The 17,499-nt window shown below is 39.5% G+C and overlaps 2 protein-coding genes across 3 annotated transcripts in view; one reads left to right on the top strand and one right to left on the bottom strand.

Annotated features, from left to right (window-relative positions):
* jmjd8 (jumonji domain containing 8) overlaps positions 1–4,419 on the bottom strand; it is a 184,595-nt gene extending 180,176 nt beyond the window's left edge. For both annotated transcript variants that reach the window (XM_069906214.1, XM_069906213.1), the window contains exon 1: positions 4,300–4,419. The gene's annotated coding sequence lies outside the window, so the exon portion shown is untranslated. The remainder of the gene's footprint in view (positions 1–4,299) is intronic.
* The window catches only part of fbxl16 (F-box and leucine-rich repeat protein 16), a 98,095-nt gene that overhangs the window by 17,176 nt on the left and 63,420 nt on the right, over positions 1–17,499 (top strand). The gene's annotated exons all lie outside the window — the stretch shown is intronic.

Raw genomic sequence — 17,499 nt, 5'->3', positions numbered from 1 at the left:
AATGCACCTTCTAAAGAGGGGCTTTGTTTTCTTTAGCTATTTTAATTTCTGTGGTGCGAGAAGGTGAGTATTGGATAAGTTCCCAGATCCTTGAAGATGCTCGTGCTTGAAGAGGAGTGAATTTCTATTCTCCAAGCTGTACTGGGAGGGTTGCCAGCTACGCTCAGTGTGACATTATAGAAGAAGTGAACTCCAAAAGTGTCAATCCCAGGACCTGCATATAATACTGCAAATGCCACCATGACTTACAGTAGCAGCAAGGTGAGTTCTCTCCTTATTTATTCCACCCACTACCCCCCAACAAAATTCTACATTTCCATCACATCCTTCACTACCAATGGCAAAACTACATGATATCAATATGTATTCTCTTATACATCTTTTTATTATTTTGTTTTGATATTTTAAAATTGAACCTCCCCTCATGGACTGCTCCAACACCACAAAAAAGACTACCTGCACTATAGTAAAACCACTTTTTTCTTGTTTATTATGCTTTTTTTTTGTATTTTTATCTTTTTAAATTTAATTTAATATATACTATTGTAGTTTTTTTTTCCCTTTACCAAAGTTTCTGTTTGGCTGCAGCAAGTAAAATTGTTGGTGCATTTGTACAGAGCATATAAAAATAAATCCATTATCACCATGATCTAGGAGGCCATTTAGCAATCAAGTCAATGCTAGCTCTCTGAACACTGATCCATCGTACCTCCAATTATTTATTTATAACCTAGTGTTACAGATGGGTTCATAAAATTATGATAAAATATATCTTTAAAAGGTATAGATTGTAGGGGTTTAGTTTAGGTCATACTTCACAAACAGAGATTGCAGCAACGTTTCACAAAATGCATCTCATTTGAAATGCAAGAGCTATGCCTAAGGTGGAGCCTTCATGTCTGCCAGTGTCTTGACAGTGACTTTGAAGAATGTCTATGAAGACTTCACAAGTAGGTGTTAATTGGACTGATGTTGTGGAATCAAAATGACTGTTGTCTTTAAAGGAATAGATGTCCAGGCTCCTAAAATGATTAATCTTTTGCTGGTGCCAGTGATCCAAGTCTGGTGAAGTTTGCTGTTCAAAGAGGGGCCATGTGGTTTTGTAAACAGAGAGAGAGAGAGAGAGAGAGAGAGAGAGAGAGAGTCAGTTGACTGCAATAGGTTCGTGGTGAAGACTGCAAAATTGGGAGACTTGGTAAAGACCCCATGTGAAGACGGGTTTTGAGTTCTGAGTTCAGCCTATTCTAAAACCTTGTAGTCAATTACAAGAGGATGTGGTTGGTTAATGTGTTTCCCCTGAAATAGAGGAAAAAGAACTCCTTGTGGTAATCTGGAAGAAGTGGTTATCTTATGGAAAAGACCCATGAGGAGCAAGTTTCTTCGGCAAGACGCTGAAGTGGATGATTGAAGGAGATCAGTTTGTGTATGTGTGTGTCCAACAAACAACAAACACTTCTCTCTGAAACCAATAAAGACCTTCCCTTGTGGTAACAAGTTAAGTTAAAGCCTGGTGAAGATAATAAATGTTACATTCTGTGCACAGAATGAAAATTGCCTGATACCAGTGAATTTGGAGAAGTGAAAAGTGAATGATGGGACAGTGAAATAAAGAACTTTCCTGAACACATCCACATTACATACACGTGCGCTTAGAATTAGAAGGGTATAAGTTAGGTTAAGTTAATAGTAATAAGTTAAATATTGATTTTATTATTATGTTTAAAGAAAATTAAAGACATTTTTGTTTAAGTATCCATTGTCTTGGTGAATTTATGTTGCTGCTAGTTTTGGAGTCCTTTGGGCTCGTAGCACCTCGTCTTTTCCACATGTCCATTGGCTTCACCCTAATTCTCCTACCACTCATTCACTCCTATCACTCACCCACTCCAAGGGTTTTGTATACAGCACAGACACCAGCCCATCCGTGCTGCCAAAGTTGAGCTAGTCCCATTTGCTTTTGCTTGGCACGTATCCCTCTAATCCAGTAGTTTTCAAATTGCCCCCCTAAACTCACATTCCACCTTAAACAAACCCTATGCCATCAGTGCTCTGTCATTGGTAATGGATTACTGAAGGTGGTATGTGAGTGGGAAGGGAAGGTTGAGAACCACTGCTCTAGATCCAACTGTTACTAAAATATTTTGCTTGAGAAAAATTGTCATTGGCCCATTTCTTTTGGAGTTATGAAACTATGTACATAATGAGTCCATTAGGTACGATTAAAACAGTGGTTTTCAATTTTTTTTCCACTCACATCCCACCTTAAGCAATCCTTTACTAATCACAGAGCATTTATGGCATAAGGATTGCTTAAAATGGAATTTAGGGGGGGTCAGTTTGCTTGTACTCGCCTCCTCCAATTCTCTGGCAGTTCACTCCAGATGTGCTCTCCCTTCTCTGTGAACTAATTAACCAACCAGCCAGCATATTTTTAGGATGTGGGAGGAGATGGGAAAATTCATTCCAGACCATTCAGAGAAAACCCATGCAGGCACCTGCACAATTCCTTTTTACTTTCTGCACACCAGCCACTCATATCTTCCCCTCCCATTTCCTACCCTTGAACTATTATTATCATTTGGCATGATTGATCCAAGCTTGTACTACAAGCATCTGCACCCATTCTACTTCTCACCATCCTACTTACCTCCCCATTTAAGTAACCCCATTTTAACTTTTTTCTTTCTGAAGGACTGTTACTGGAGGAGAACCATTTGATCTGATGTTCGCAAGAGAGGTGGTGCAGGAAATCTTGGATATGTGTAGGCCTGTGACTGCTCTGTTTGACCCTAGAGATTTCACTGGCCAAAGTCTAACAAGAACAAGTGCCTCTACATTATGCATTGCAAAAGCACACACTGTAAGCATGATCACATCAGTTTGGATTGTGCAGCTGTGTAAGCCTTCCATTGCCAACCTAAAGCAGCACTTTTTCTTTTTAGATGTTTTTAAACAGTCAGAACATTTTGGTGAGGTCATGCATTTGAAAGAGAATCCTTCAGGACTGCAACTTTTGTGCCTTCCGTCTCACCCAAGCAACAGCACAGAGACTGGTAACCTGGATGTGTGGAACAGAATTTATGGAGTTTAGACTTGATGCATCTAATACTAGAGTAGGGTAAGAATGAATGCTGGAAGCAGAGACCGTCCAGTGGACATCATGCTTAAGTTGACAACTTCCAGTTCTGTGCCTAGTAATGGGAAGAAAACTGCTTGCTCTGGCCAGTTTCATGAGATTTTGCAATTATGTCAAAAAAGTTTTGGTGACCTCCAGGGACACTACATCCAGGGTTCTTGCACCAATAATCTATGCCTGCAACATTTTTAAACTGCAGTGGATTCTAGCACCCACTTTGGTCTTAAGTAGCAGAGGCCCACCTTGGATATATCAGTAAAACAAGTGGAGAGCCACTTTAAAGGTATCCCTCACCTTCTGTAGTTTGTCCTTCTGAAGGTGAGGCCAGTGAGGGCGTTACTTCTGGGGCTGAAGGATGTCACTGAATTTGATCTCGTGACAGCCTCTCATCCGTATCAGAGCCACAAACCCAATGTGGGTAGACAGTCCAAGTAAAAGCCAAAATGCTGTTATCAGCACTCAGGCCTTCTTGTACTCAACAAAGATAAAATCAGTGCCTCAGCAGAACCCACAGTAACCTTGCACCAGTTCTGATACAACTACAGAAATGGCACCTGATGTGAATAATAAAGAGCTGGAAGAAATCATCTGCTTCAAGTAACAGCTAAACCATCTCTTCATCAGATTTGAGGTTTACTTTTCTTCTTCTTTAACGTCCTTCTTCATACTTGTAAGTCTGGAATATGACTCCTTCTATTGCAATTAGTTCTTGTGGAGAGGTTAGTATTTTCTACAGGCAGGCAAACTGTTCTTTAATCTGGAATCAAGTGAACAGTGAGTTGGGTAAGAATGACAGAGGTCTTTGTCACTGATGGTATTGGGAGATTGCTAATTTGAAATGGAAAGGTTTCTTCATGCTTGTAAATCATCTGATTTGTTCAGAATTGCCTGCTCAGAGGTTAATGTATGTCCTTCTATCTGTAAATCACTGATTCTAAAATGTATGGTAACCTCATCTTAGATATAATTTTCCAACTGCAAAATAATTTACTTGGGAATGAGGAAAATGAACTTTTCCTGAAATTCAATGTTTACAACTGAAAAAGATAATTTAGTAAATTGAACATTCCCACCAACTTTGTTCTCAATCAAGGCAATTTGAGAGTCAGATTTCAAGCATTCCAACATCCTTCAGGCATCCAAGTTGACTAAATTTAACCTACATTCTTCACATTGTACGTCTTGTATATCCTACAACTCTCCGTGGTCACATCATCCTTCAGGTTTCTGAGACTCCTGCGAACTTCAGATTTCTTAGGTTTTTACATACTTCAGTTGGTTCTTAGATTCTTTGGAATCTTTAAATACCTCAGTTTTTCAGGTTGCCATGGTTTCCATTGGCTGCCTTCTACATCCTTTAAGTTCTACAATAGAATTTTTAGTTTTATATGCTGCTATACTATTATTCACTAGATTGCACAAATCTGGCCATTTCTTTTTGGACTCCTTGTCCCTGTTTTCAGGGACTACCAACAAGTGCATATACGCCATGTCCTGGTTTTCAAGGACTACCAACAAACACATATACTCCATGTCCCATTTTTCCGGGACTGGTTTTATACCCAACCACCAGCTGTTTCATACTGATTTTTAACCTTTCATACCAACCCATGGACCCAATCTGGAGTATATATTATGAAAGGTTAAAAATATCCAGAGTCCAAAGGGTTAACACAAGTGCTCCAAAGGTGCTCAATGTGAATGGCTTTGTGAGACTACAAACAGTATGAAAAAAATGTGTTCACAGAATGATTTTTTGTAAGCTGCCATTCAATCTAGAGTTTCAGATGGTGAAATGCTTGTGTGTGGCAATTAGATTTCAACTGAACCTCCTCAATGAGAACCCCGGCAAACCAGGGTCTATGGTGAAAGAATAAGTGAATGTTTCAGATTTAGATCTTCCAGATGGAGGATCATACCATGTGAATCAAGGGATAGCATTTTACTGAAACATTGTAATAAACTATTGGTCATATCATCATAATCTGGTCTCTTATGGCATTTTATTAAGACAGTGAAGCCTTTTACATTGAATAATGTCATATTGTGATTAAGTAAGAACCTCACTGTAAATTATTCATTGCTTTGTGATCTTTCATATCGTCTTAGTTTGCAAATGATATGTTCAACAACTTTGATTCAAACTTTACGATTCATTATGGCCTAATTAGTCCAAAGACAATTATAAACATGGTGTACTATAACAAGACATGGAATTGTACTGACATGCCAGATGGAAATGTGGGGGAAAAAGCCCCCCAAAACTATAGATGCTGAAATGACACAGAAAATGCTGGAAAAATGCAGAAGGTCATGGAGCATCTATGAACAGAGAAATTGTTAAGATTTCATGCCTGAGACACTTCATCAGAACACACGAGATTTTGCTTAATGTTTTATTCAATGTTGGTGGGGAACAGTGTCTGCAAGAGGTCTTTTTAATGCTCCAGGCTGGAGTATTTCCAAGAGATCTCTATGTGGACACATGCAATATCTGAATGCTTGCATTCGGAAGCATGCAATGCAGGAAAAATCCATGTCCTGCTCAACCTTTAATGGAAAATAGATAGACCATATTTTTCTCTTCTCGGCTATGGTTTGAGTGTCCTCTCTTTTGCAGTAGTGAGCTGAAAACTGTGAAATTTGCCAAAGATCATCTGCTGCTGGAATGATCCTGAGGCTGGGAAATTGAGACTAAGCATGACCATAACTCCACTGGAAAAATTGTTTTAAAAAACACACACACACACACACACACACATCATGTTGGATTTGGAATTGTTGGGGCAGTAACCTCAAAAAGGACAATTTAGTTTAATTTAGACATATAGCACAGTAACAGACCGTTTCGGCTCACGAGTCCATGCCACCCAATTTACACCAATTAATTTACACCCCTGTTACGTTTCGAATGGTGGGAGGAAACTGGAGTCCCCGGGGGAAACTCACACAGGCAAAGGGAGAACATACAAACTCCTTACAGACAGTGCGGGATTCGAACCCAGTCCCAATCGCTGGCACTGTAAAGATGTTGTGCTAACTGCTACGCCAACCGTGCCGCTCTGTAATACAGTAATACAATTTGAGTATTAATCCATTAAATTTCACGTTTTCTGAAGTAAATGGAATTAGGAAAAAAACTGCTGTTCTGTAAGTGAATAAAAGTTGTTGCTTCAGTATTGATTACATTCTTGCTGTACATGAACTTTATATGTTATATTCACTGATTCGTCAATTGGGAAAGTTTTTTTAAACTCAGGATTAAAAAGCATTAGAGTTTGAAAATCTTGCTGTGTGTACAAACTTAATTTTCTCCAGATTAGTCAGACAAGCAATTACACATCCTTATGCTTAGATGTCACGCGGTTTGTGCTTTATGCTTTGAATCGTTCCCTGAATTTTAAATTTACATTCAGGTTATCCAGTTAAACTTTGAAAGCTTTGAACTTACAGAGTGCTCTGAAAAAATGGGAAGATTGATCTATATTGTTCATAAAGCATGAGTCTGTAAAATCAAAAATAAAATTTTCAAAAAAAAAGCTTTAATAAAGCTTTAAACCAGACTGCAAGAGCTTGTAAAATAGTCTTTCGCTGGTTTGATTTGAGATTGGCATTGATATTAGTCACTTACCTAACTAGTTGCCCAATTGTTACTGAGGGTTTTGATTAACAGGAATGTACAAGCTCATCTGCAGTATGTGACTAAAATATATAAACTCACTCATCTTGGTTTATGCTTTCTTGTGCATTGATGATGCGATCAAAATATATTCAGACATTTCATGAGAGGAAATGTCAACAGAGCTTGGCTGAGCCATGAAAGAAGGTAGTAGGATGGGGGACAAAAGGTTTGGAGAAAGATGTAGGTTTTAAGTAATGACCTTGACACTGCCAAAGGAGCAGGTAGGAAATTCAGAATTTTGGGCCTACAAAAATAATTGGTCTCAATAGCAAAGCAAAATGTGTGAGAGATTGGAGCCCAGAGTTTTAGACAGTTGTTGGGCTGGTGGAGGGTCCTGAGTGAGACACAAAACACTGGGCAGATTTAAAAACAATACTAGGATATCTAAGATGAAGGTAGGAGCCAAAGGAGATCAGCAAGCACTGAATTTATTGTCAGATTAGAAAGGTGATATCCCATTTCAGACTGTGTGTTTGACACATATTTCACAAGTGTTAATGGATTTCTTTCTATGCTTTCTCATTCAATTTATCAGAGGATGACTGAGACATAAGATAGAGAAAACGTGAACCTGGATCACATGATTATTGTGACCCCCCCCTCCCATGTATAATTTGTAAATTGCACAGAAATATTCTGCATTTATTCAAGCCTAGAAATTGCTATCAGAGTTTAGGCTATAATATTACAAACTTACTGCAAGGTTAATCTTAACGCTTTTTTCCCTCCCAGATTCCAACATCTGCAGCCTTTTGTGTGGCTCTTAATGCGAAGGAGGTCTGCTATATTCTAAATCAAAAGGGAAGCACATGTTCAAACTAGCCCAAATTGGTTAACTGTATAGGCGCATAGAACAAACCATCTCTTATAGGAACAGAGAAGGGTATCAAGATCTTTTCTGAAACCATTTTTTGGTTATGTCAAGACTCAGAGGGTGATTAAAGATTGTATGCAGCTGTTGAACAATTTATTCAGAAAGAATGAGGAAAAACTCCCAGAATTTAGAAGTTTTAACTACTTAATTTCTGGCAGTTTCAATTCCACTTGACACTGTTAATTATTAAGTGCAATTGAATGTCAAAAAAGATCCAGCTGTAATCCAGGAGGAACATTTGAAAATATTCTCTTAAGTACCTAATTGGGAGTTGGCTTCAAGCAACCTTTTGTTTATGTAGCTATCAGTTTACCATTTGTTCTTGTGGCAGCTTTTCAAAGAAACAATAAATAATCCGAAGGATACAAGTTCATTAATCCGTCCTGTTGTAGGAGAATTGTTAGTGGGAATCATGAGAGATATTCTGAATAACCACATAGATGGAGAAGGGATTATTAAACTATACTATTAACATGACTTCTAGAAGAAAAAAACATTTGCCAAACCCCAGTTGAAATCTTGAGGGTAATTACTGAGTTGGTGGATAGTATATATTTTAGCTCTCCACTGGCCACCGTGACAGAGGTGGACCAAAGAAGAGGTACAAGGACTGCCTAAAGAAATCTCTTGGTGCCTGCCCCATTGACCACCGCCAGTGGGCTGATCTCGCCTCAAACCGTGCATCTTGGCGCCTCACAGTTCGGCGGGAAGCCACCTCCTTTGAAGAAGACCGCAGAGCCCACCTCACTGACAAAAGACAAAGGAGGAAAAACCCAATACCCGACCCCAACCCACCAATTTTCCCCTTGCAACCGCTGCAACCGTGTCTGCCTGTCCCGCATCGGACTTGTCAGCCACCAACAAGCCTGCAGCTGACATGGACATTTACTCCTCCATAAATCTTCGTCCGCGAAGCCAAGCCAAAAGAAAAAGGATAGTATATATTTTAGCGTGTAGTGGCATTTTTTTCAAAGTACGTTTGTAAAATTCCAATCACTAAGCTACATTACAGGGCATTAATGCAAAGTTACTAGAGATTTACTTGAGTCAAACATCTGAATGAGTTCAACATTGCTAGCCATGGTTGTCTTTAATAATAATGCTTCTTGTGACAATGAGGCACCATTAGAGTGTTCTATAGGTACTTGAGATAATATTTCTTAATCACCGAAAGAAAGGATTGGTAAACTTTATTGTAAAGTTGCTAATATCTGCCTATAGTTAAACACCAAAGTCTGCAGATTGTCACGCAATACACGAAAATGCTGGAGAAACTCAGTAGATCACACAACATCGACCTGCTGAATTTCTCCAGCAATATGGTGCCAACATAGTCCCTCCAAAATTGGTGACATCTTCCGCAAATATGATAAGGAAGTGGTGGGTGCCATCCAATATTCTTCAGATGGACTTGGATGAAGTAATCTGGTGTGGTATATCCAGACGTTAAGATAGCACCACTTCAGGAGGGATAGTACGTAGTGGAGATTGGAACAGTTGCAAAGGGACCCAAGAATAACTGAAAGGGAGCAAGGCTGGAGGCAGTGGAGAGGTGAAAAGAAATAGGGTGGGGTAGGGGTGGTGCAGATTTACTAAATCTAGACAGGTTTATATTTTTTACATTAGTTTTCCAGTAACTAAAGATGGGCATCCATGTAATGGAGAGAGGTAAATCCCCCATATCCAGTACCTACAGGGATTGGGAGATGCTGGACATCCAAATTTTCCCAGTTGTTTGACATTCATTCTTACAATGTCTATAATGAAACACAAGCATTAAGAATAAATAGTTGAAAGGACAAAAGATGAAGTAATTTGGAAAAAAATCTGTATTGTAGTTCTAAATTATGTCAAGTTCAGTTTAATCAGGTCATTCCTGTAACTTACAAAACTTAAATTAAAATTCAAACCCCGGTCATTGGCACTGCAACAGCACTGCACTAACCACTACACAAACTGTGCCACCATCATAATTAACCCCACCCCGTTTACAGATAAAGCCTTCCTAATATATGCAATAGTATACTAATAAAGATAAAGATTCTTACTAAGAAGGCAGCCAATGGCAAGCAGCATCAACCAGCTCATCATCATCCTGACGACATCATTTTGTTTCAAACACAACTTTATCAAAACAGCTGGCAATGAGGAAAGCACGACCAAGGCACTCCGCTGACTGAATATTTGCACCCATTTTCACCAAAGGTTTATGTGTTACTTCAAAGAACATTTACTTTTACACTTGTAAACTTTTATTTAAATTTTTATTTATTTTTAATTCTATTTATTTATTTCCTCAAAAAAATTTCTCCTTGTTTGAGGTTGCCAGTTTCTTGAATACCAGATAACAGGAATTTTGCTGAATAACATTGCACGGTGATGGATACTTGAGATGCAGCGAAAAGTTAGACCCATGTGTGGTGGAATTGGACATCAGGGATCTGATAAGTAAGGGTGGGAGTTAGGGAAATTGAATATTACAGCACTAAAACAGGCCACTCAGCCAAACCAATCAGTGCCAGAAGTTATGATCCAGGAATTCTCCCTGCATTCTTCAATTAACCCCATCAATTTATTCTATTTCTCTCTCTATGCATTTAATCCACCAACTTCACACCGTTCAATTAGACCTTGTTGTAGGGAGTTAAAATTGTTCTCAGGCTAAAGATGTTTCACCATCAATCCCCACTGGATTGAGCAATTATTGGATATTTATAAACATTGGTGTTCAAACCACATGTAAGAAATGTATTTACTTCATGTGGCAAATATGTGTGTCGGCAACTTACATTGGATACTGCACTTTCATACTTTGATATTGGAAGCTTAGCATAAAAATTCCATAATATTTCAAAGGTATTACTGTACAGATGTTGCTCATTTAAAGGGAGTTTGAAAATGTTCCTGTGCTATGAGGTGATTGCAATTTCCCAAGGGTAGAAGTTCATTTGGGTAGTTGTATAGTTGTTGGGTTGGGACAGAGCATCAAAACTTTACAGGGATGGATGATTGGCTCAGTGGCTCTCAGATTCTGCCTATGGCAGGTGGTTGAGTGAGCTATGGATTGGAAATCAACAATGAGTTTTGGTCAGGGTTGATGGAGTGAACCAAAACTTGATGTAAAAAGCAGGAAGACCTCCCACTGGAACTCAACCTCTAAGGTAATGTATGGAGGTGGGGTTTCAGAGAAATCGTAGGACTCCAGAGGAATTGAGAGGTTGTGGATCAGCAGTCGGGCAATCATTTCAGTGATGAAGATAGACAACAGATTGTGGGGATCAAGAGGCTGGATCTCAAAGGATTAGGGGGAAGGAATGAGATTGAGGAGGTGCTGGTGGAAAGCTTTGCTTGGCTGTGGTGGGGCGTTCAATGGGTGGTAGGTAAGAAGCTGGCATATTCCCAGTTTGACGTTTAGCTGACCAGATTAGGTTGGCCTGGGATGTCTAATGATGATTGGTCCTGGGACAAATGTTGATCAAATTTCCTCATTCTACTCCTATCACGTTATTATACGGAGAGTGACCTCGGATGCAGAATGGTAGCATGATGAGCATGGTTAACATAATGATTAGTGCAATGTTACTGGGATTAGAATACAGTGCTGTCCATAAGGAGGTTGTACATTCTTCATGTGTCTGCATTGGCTTTTTTTTTGGGGGGGAGAGTCCCACCATTCAAAATATACTGGAAGTTATAATTAATTGGGTGGCATGGGGCTGTGGTGCAGAAGGGCTTGTTACCATGCTGTATGTCCAAAATTAATATTTAAAAATCATGTCAAGGGTGCTAAGGGTAACTGCCACTTGGAAGTGTCCATTGGATTTTCAACTCAGCAATTGTTATTATTACATTATATTTCTGGAAAAAGATCAATATTAAATTGTGTCAATACTGAATAAAAATAATGTTAAATAATTGAATGTCTAAGCAAAGCTGTTTCTCCTTCAAGATTTTTTCCTTGTGGGAAAGATGTGTGACATGATTGGAAGCTCTCATGATCATTGGCATCCTAATTAACTCCCACTTATTGGAGGAGCTCTGATGCTTCTGATTTCTGCCATGTCCTCCTACATCCAACCCTCATGGGAGGAGGAGGCATCACCAATTATTTCCCTCTTGGCACTTACAGTACAGCTTCCATCACGTTCTTCATTCTTTATCAGCCAATTCTTCTGGAGCTGATCTGCTCCATAAACATCTGTTCTTCCTTATCTTTACTAATTTAAGAGTGTAAATTTCTTCTCATTGCACCACAATTAAGTGGACTTGAGGTCCTTCTTTTTCACTGCTGGTCTATTGTGTGGGAAACACACTGCATTTCAGCTGAGAGACTAAAAACAGCTATCAATGTTCTGCCTAAAATGTCCTAATCCCTGAACATGACCATGGAGATATCTCATTCAATTGTACCAGTGCAACCTAATGAAACAACATTCTTTGATCCACAGTGCAAACACATATACTGTGGCGCCTCGGAGAGTTGTTTAAGCAATTCATCAGTTGTTCAGTGTTCTCACTGCCCTTTGGAAGAACTGTTTCTCAGCCTGATGGTGCTGGTTCTGATATTTCTATATCTCTTTCCTGATGGGAGTAGCTGGAAGATGTGTGCAGGGAGTCCTCATTGATTTCACAAGCCATCTTTAAACAACATTAACGGTGTGTGTGTGTGTGTGTGTGTGTGTGTGTGTGTGTGTGTGTGTGTGTGTGTGTGTGTGTGTGTACCTGCTTTTATGGCCTGTGTATAGACCTCTGATCCATTGCTTTGTACCATACTGTGATGCTGCTGACCAAGTTGACAAGATGGTGGCTCAGTCTTCTAAGGAGATGCAGTTGCTGTTGTGCTTTCCTGAATGTGAGGAGATGCGTGTCCAGGACTCCAAGGAACTTGTTGCGCTCTACTTTTTCCACTACTGAGCTACTAATATGTATTGAAGGGTGGTCATCCCTGGCCTTCCTGAAGTCCACAATCATCTCCTTTGTCTGGTCCACATTGAGACTCAGATTGTCATTCCTGCTCAGTAGAATTATGGCAGGAGTAGGGTAGATGGGTGACAGTTAGGAGAGGGAAAAGGAACATGTGTAGGGGAAGGGAAAGGGAAGTATGTATAGAGGAACATTTTGGGTCCATTGATCAGAATGTCATTAGTTTCGTTAATTATGGAGAAGGATAGGTTTAGGAGAAAGACCAATTTTGAGGAAATGAGAAAGGATCTAGAATATGTGGATTGGGATGTTGTTTTCCAGAAAGGATGTGTGAGGTAAGTGGAGGACCTTCAAAGGTGAAATTTTGAGAGAACAGAGTCTGTATGTTCCTTTCAGGATCAAAGGCAAGGTTAGAAGGTATAGGGAACCTTTATTTTTGAGGGATATTGGGGATCTGGTTCAGAAGGTGTATAACAGGTATAGGCAGCATGGAGAAAATTAGGTATTTGAGGAGTGTAAAAAAAATGCAAGAAAAACCTCAACAAATAAATCAGGAAGGTTTAATGAAGACACGAGGTTGTTTTGGAAAACACTATGAAGGAAAATCCTAAGGGTTTCTACAGGTATATTAAGAGCAAAAGGATAGTAAGAGACAAAATGAGTCCCCTTGAAGATCAGAGTCAGCTTTGTATGGAGCCAAAAAGAGATGGGGAGATCTTAAAAGTTTTTTCCTCTATATTCACCAAGGAGATGGGCATAGAGCCGTGAGGTGTAAGGAAAACAAGCAGTGAAGTCATGATACCTATATAGATTAAAGAGGAGGAAATGCTTGCTGTCTTAAACCAAATAAAGATGGACAAATCCCCACAGCCTGACAAGATATTCCCTTGGACCTTGAGGGAGGCTAGAGTAGAAATCGTAGGGGCTCTGACAGAAATATTCAAAATGTCCTTAGCCACAGGTGTGTTGCTGGAGGATTGGAGGGTAGCTCATGATGTTCCATTTTATAAAAAAAAAGCTTCAAAAGTCACCACGGAAATTGTAGGCCAGTGAGCTTAACGTCAATAGTAGGTAAATTATGGAAGGTGTTTTAAGAGATTGGATAAACAATTATTTGGATAGCCAGGGACTGATTAAGGATAGTCAACATGGCTTTATGCATGGTAGATGGTGTTCAACCAATCTTTTAGAGTTTTTGAGGAGGTTCCCAGGAAAGTTGATGAAAGAAAGGCTGTGGATGTTGTCTACATGGTCCTTAGTAAGGCCTTTGACAAGGTCCTGCATGGGAGGTTATTCAGGAAGGTTCAAACATTAGGTGTTCATGGTGAAGTAGTGAACTGGATTCGACCATGGTTGGATGGGAAAAGCCAGAGTAGAGGTGGAAGATTGCTTATCAATTTCGAGGCCTGTGACTATCAGATTGGAGACCTGTGATCGATACTGGGACCATTAATGCTTATCATCTATATCAATGATCTGGTTGATAATGTAGTAAAGTGGATTAGTAAATTTGCAGATGACACTAAGAGGTGCTGTGGACAGCGAAGGTTTTCAAAGTTTGTCGAGGGATCTGGATCAGCTGGTAAAGTGGACTGAAAAATGGCAGATGAATTTAATGTAGACAAGTGTGAGATGTTGCATTTTGGAAGGACAAACCAAGAAAGGACATGTACAGAAAATGGTAGGGCACTTGAGGAGTGTGATAGAACAGAGGGATATGGGAATACAGATACATAGTTCCCTGAAAGTGGCATCACAGGTGGATAGGGTTGTAAAGAATGATTTATGAAAGCCAATATGCCAAAATCTAAGTATTGAGTACAGAAGTTGGGATGTATGGTAAAGTTGTATAAGACATCGGTGAGGCCAGTTTTGGAGTATTGTGTACATTTTTGGACACCTAAATACAGGAAGGATATCAGTGAGATAGAGAGAATGCAGAAAAGATTTACTATGATGATGGCCACATTTCAGGAACCAATTTACGGGAAAGGTTAAACAGGTTAGGCCTTTATTCACTGAAGAAGAACGAGGGATGATTTGATAGAGGTATTTAAAATTATGAGGGGGATAGACAGAGTAAATGTAGATGGGCTTTTTCCAATGAGAGTGGGTGAGATTCAAACAAGAGGACATGGGTTAAGGGTGAAAGGGAAAAAGTTTAGGGGTAATATAAGGGGGTACTTCTTTACTCAGAGAGTGGTGGAGTGTAGATCGAGCTTCCAGCTGAATTGGTAGATGCGGGCTCGATTTTAACATTTAAGGGAAATTTGGACAGGTACATGGATGGGAGAGGTATGGAGGGCTATGGACTGAGTGTAGATTAGTGGGACTAGGCAAGAAAAAATGGTTTGGCACAGGCTAGAAGAGCCGAAGTGGCCTATTTCTGTGCTATAATTGTTCTATGGTTCTATGAGCTCATTTAAGATTTATTCAAATTGTGACTTTTTTTCCCCCCTCAAAGCAGAACAATGAAAAGGCCCAAAGAATATTCTGCATCAGCACAGTTCCAACTTCTTCAGGCTCATGGAGATCCTTTGCTTCCCTCAGGTTTAGCCACCCAGGTTGGATTTATAGACATGTGAATAAAGAGCCTGATTATATTTAATGATCTAGTTTTAGATGAAATTCTCTTTTGCAGTGCATAGAAACATAGTAATAGGCAAGATTATTTCCAGTCTCCTAACATTCACGTAGAACCTGAAATAACTTTGCATTAGCACAAAGCTTTTAGTAATAAACACACTTGATTTGCATTAATTCCAGTAATGTTAAATGTGATACAAGGCTGAGTTGTAACAGATTCCTATATTCTTGCTGCAGGCACAACTGCAACCCCAACTGCACAGTAAATTAGGATGGTTTTCTCAAGTTGAATGAAGCTGGCAACAGGAAGAGAGGAGCAGTAAAATGCTTTCAAACTATCACAATTTGCATAAAAATCTCAACATGGAAGCGAGGTTCCACTTGGCAGGGTGTACCTTTTAACAGACTTCTTTCAGATTTCAGATTTATTTTCAGAGTATATAAATGACATCACATACAACCCTGAGATTCTTTTTCCTGCAATCAAGGCGGAATCACCACTTATTTGTTGTACAAAATCTGTACTCAAGAAGATATGTATACATGTAAACAAATAAAGATTGTAAATAACCGACTGTCCTTAAATGAGTCCCTGATTAAGTTTGTTGTTGAGGAGTCTGATGGTGGAGGGGTAGCAGCAGTTCCTTAACTTGGTGGTGTGAATCTTGTGGCACCTATACCTCTTTCCTGATGGCAGCAGTGAGAACAGAGTGCGAGCTGGATCCTTGATGATTGCTGCTTCTCTCCAATGGCAGCATTCCCTGTAGATGATGGTGGGGAGCACTACCTTTTGCAGGGTTTTATGCTCAGGGGAATTTGTGTCCCCATACCAGACCATGATGCAGCCTGTCAGCACACTTTCCACCACACATCTGTAGAGATTTGCCATGGTTTCCAATGTCATACCAAACCTCTGCAAACTCCTGAGGAAGGAGAGGAGCTAACGTGCTTTTTTCAGGCAAGATCCTCCGAGATAGTGACTCCGAAGAACTTAAATTTTCTCACCCTCCCAATGATCACTGGATCATATACCTCTGGTTTTCCCCACCTATAGTCAATGGTGAGCTCCTTGGTTTTGGTGACATCGAGTGCAGTATGACGCATGATGAAAATAGTAAGAAATATTTAACAGTGTTTCCAGAGCGTTCCTCATGGTGTTTGGTTCCTCGACTTTGTGTTGGATCATCTTAACCATATTTCTTGCTCCTTCCCCTTTTTATTTCAGTAGCCTTGAGGGAGGAGGCTGCAAGTTGAGATACCCTGTAGAAAATTAATTAGAGTGGCTTGCAGTTCAAAGCTAGATTATATTGTGTGTACAAAGAGGAGTGTAAAGAGGCTTCAAAGTGGTACAGAAAAGCTAAACTGGTGAATGAGAACATGGCAGATGGAACATAACATGGAAGAGTACGCAATCTTCTGTGAGGTTCGCACAGAGAAAAGGCTAGGTAATATTTAAAGTGGTGAGAGACTGGGTAGTGTTGATGTTCAAAGCATACATGGTGTGTTTGTGTCTAGGTCACAGAAGGTCAACTTGTCACTGCAGCAAACAATTTGGAAGGCAACTGGCATGTTAACCTTTATTAAGAAAGGATTTAATTATTAGTCTTATTGCAATTGTGAGATGGCAACTGAAGACAAGAAGATACTTGTTCTAGAGGGAATGCAGCAAAATCTCACTAGACTGGTTCCAGAGATAGCAGGTTTCCTGGAATGAGGAGAGACAGATTAGAACGGGAATATATTCTCTTGAGTTTAGGAGCATGGGAGGAAGTCTTATTGAAGCTTGGAAAATGGTGTACCTTTTCCTTTTCTGCAGCGTATGACTAAAAAGAATGAAAACAGGAAAAGCAGGAAGGAAGAATTAAAGTGTAAATTACTCAAATAGAAAGCAGTTGCTTTAGTGGTTACAATAATTCCATTTTAAAATCAAAGTGACTGAAGATAAAATGGAGGCCTCTAAAAGCTGGAGTTGAAAAATATACTGGAAGAAAGATAGAAATGACTGGATGTTTAATATTGATAAATGTAGGAATCTTTTCAGGAACTGTAAATGAAGGTAAAATGGGGAAGCCTAGAAGCTGCATTCGCTTAAATTAGCCAGAAGAGTTAAATGTACATTATAAAGTTAAAAAGGGACTTTCCAGTATGACTGCTGATTCAAATATGGTAATTACAGCCGTAAGACTCTCATTAGCTCTTCTTGTTGATGTGCACATACACACCAATACACAAAGCATTATGCAGTTGGATAGAACATTTGCAGAATTGTGTTAGTGTAGCGGTAGCTACGAGGGGGAA

This window comes from Narcine bancroftii, chromosome 12 (assembly GCF_036971445.1).
Source record: "Narcine bancroftii isolate sNarBan1 chromosome 12, sNarBan1.hap1, whole genome shotgun sequence".
Lineage (NCBI taxonomy): Eukaryota > Metazoa > Chordata > Chondrichthyes > Torpediniformes > Narcinidae > Narcine > Narcine bancroftii.
The sequence above is the reverse complement of the archived record's forward strand: the minus strand, read 5'-3'. Positions and strand labels throughout refer to the sequence as shown.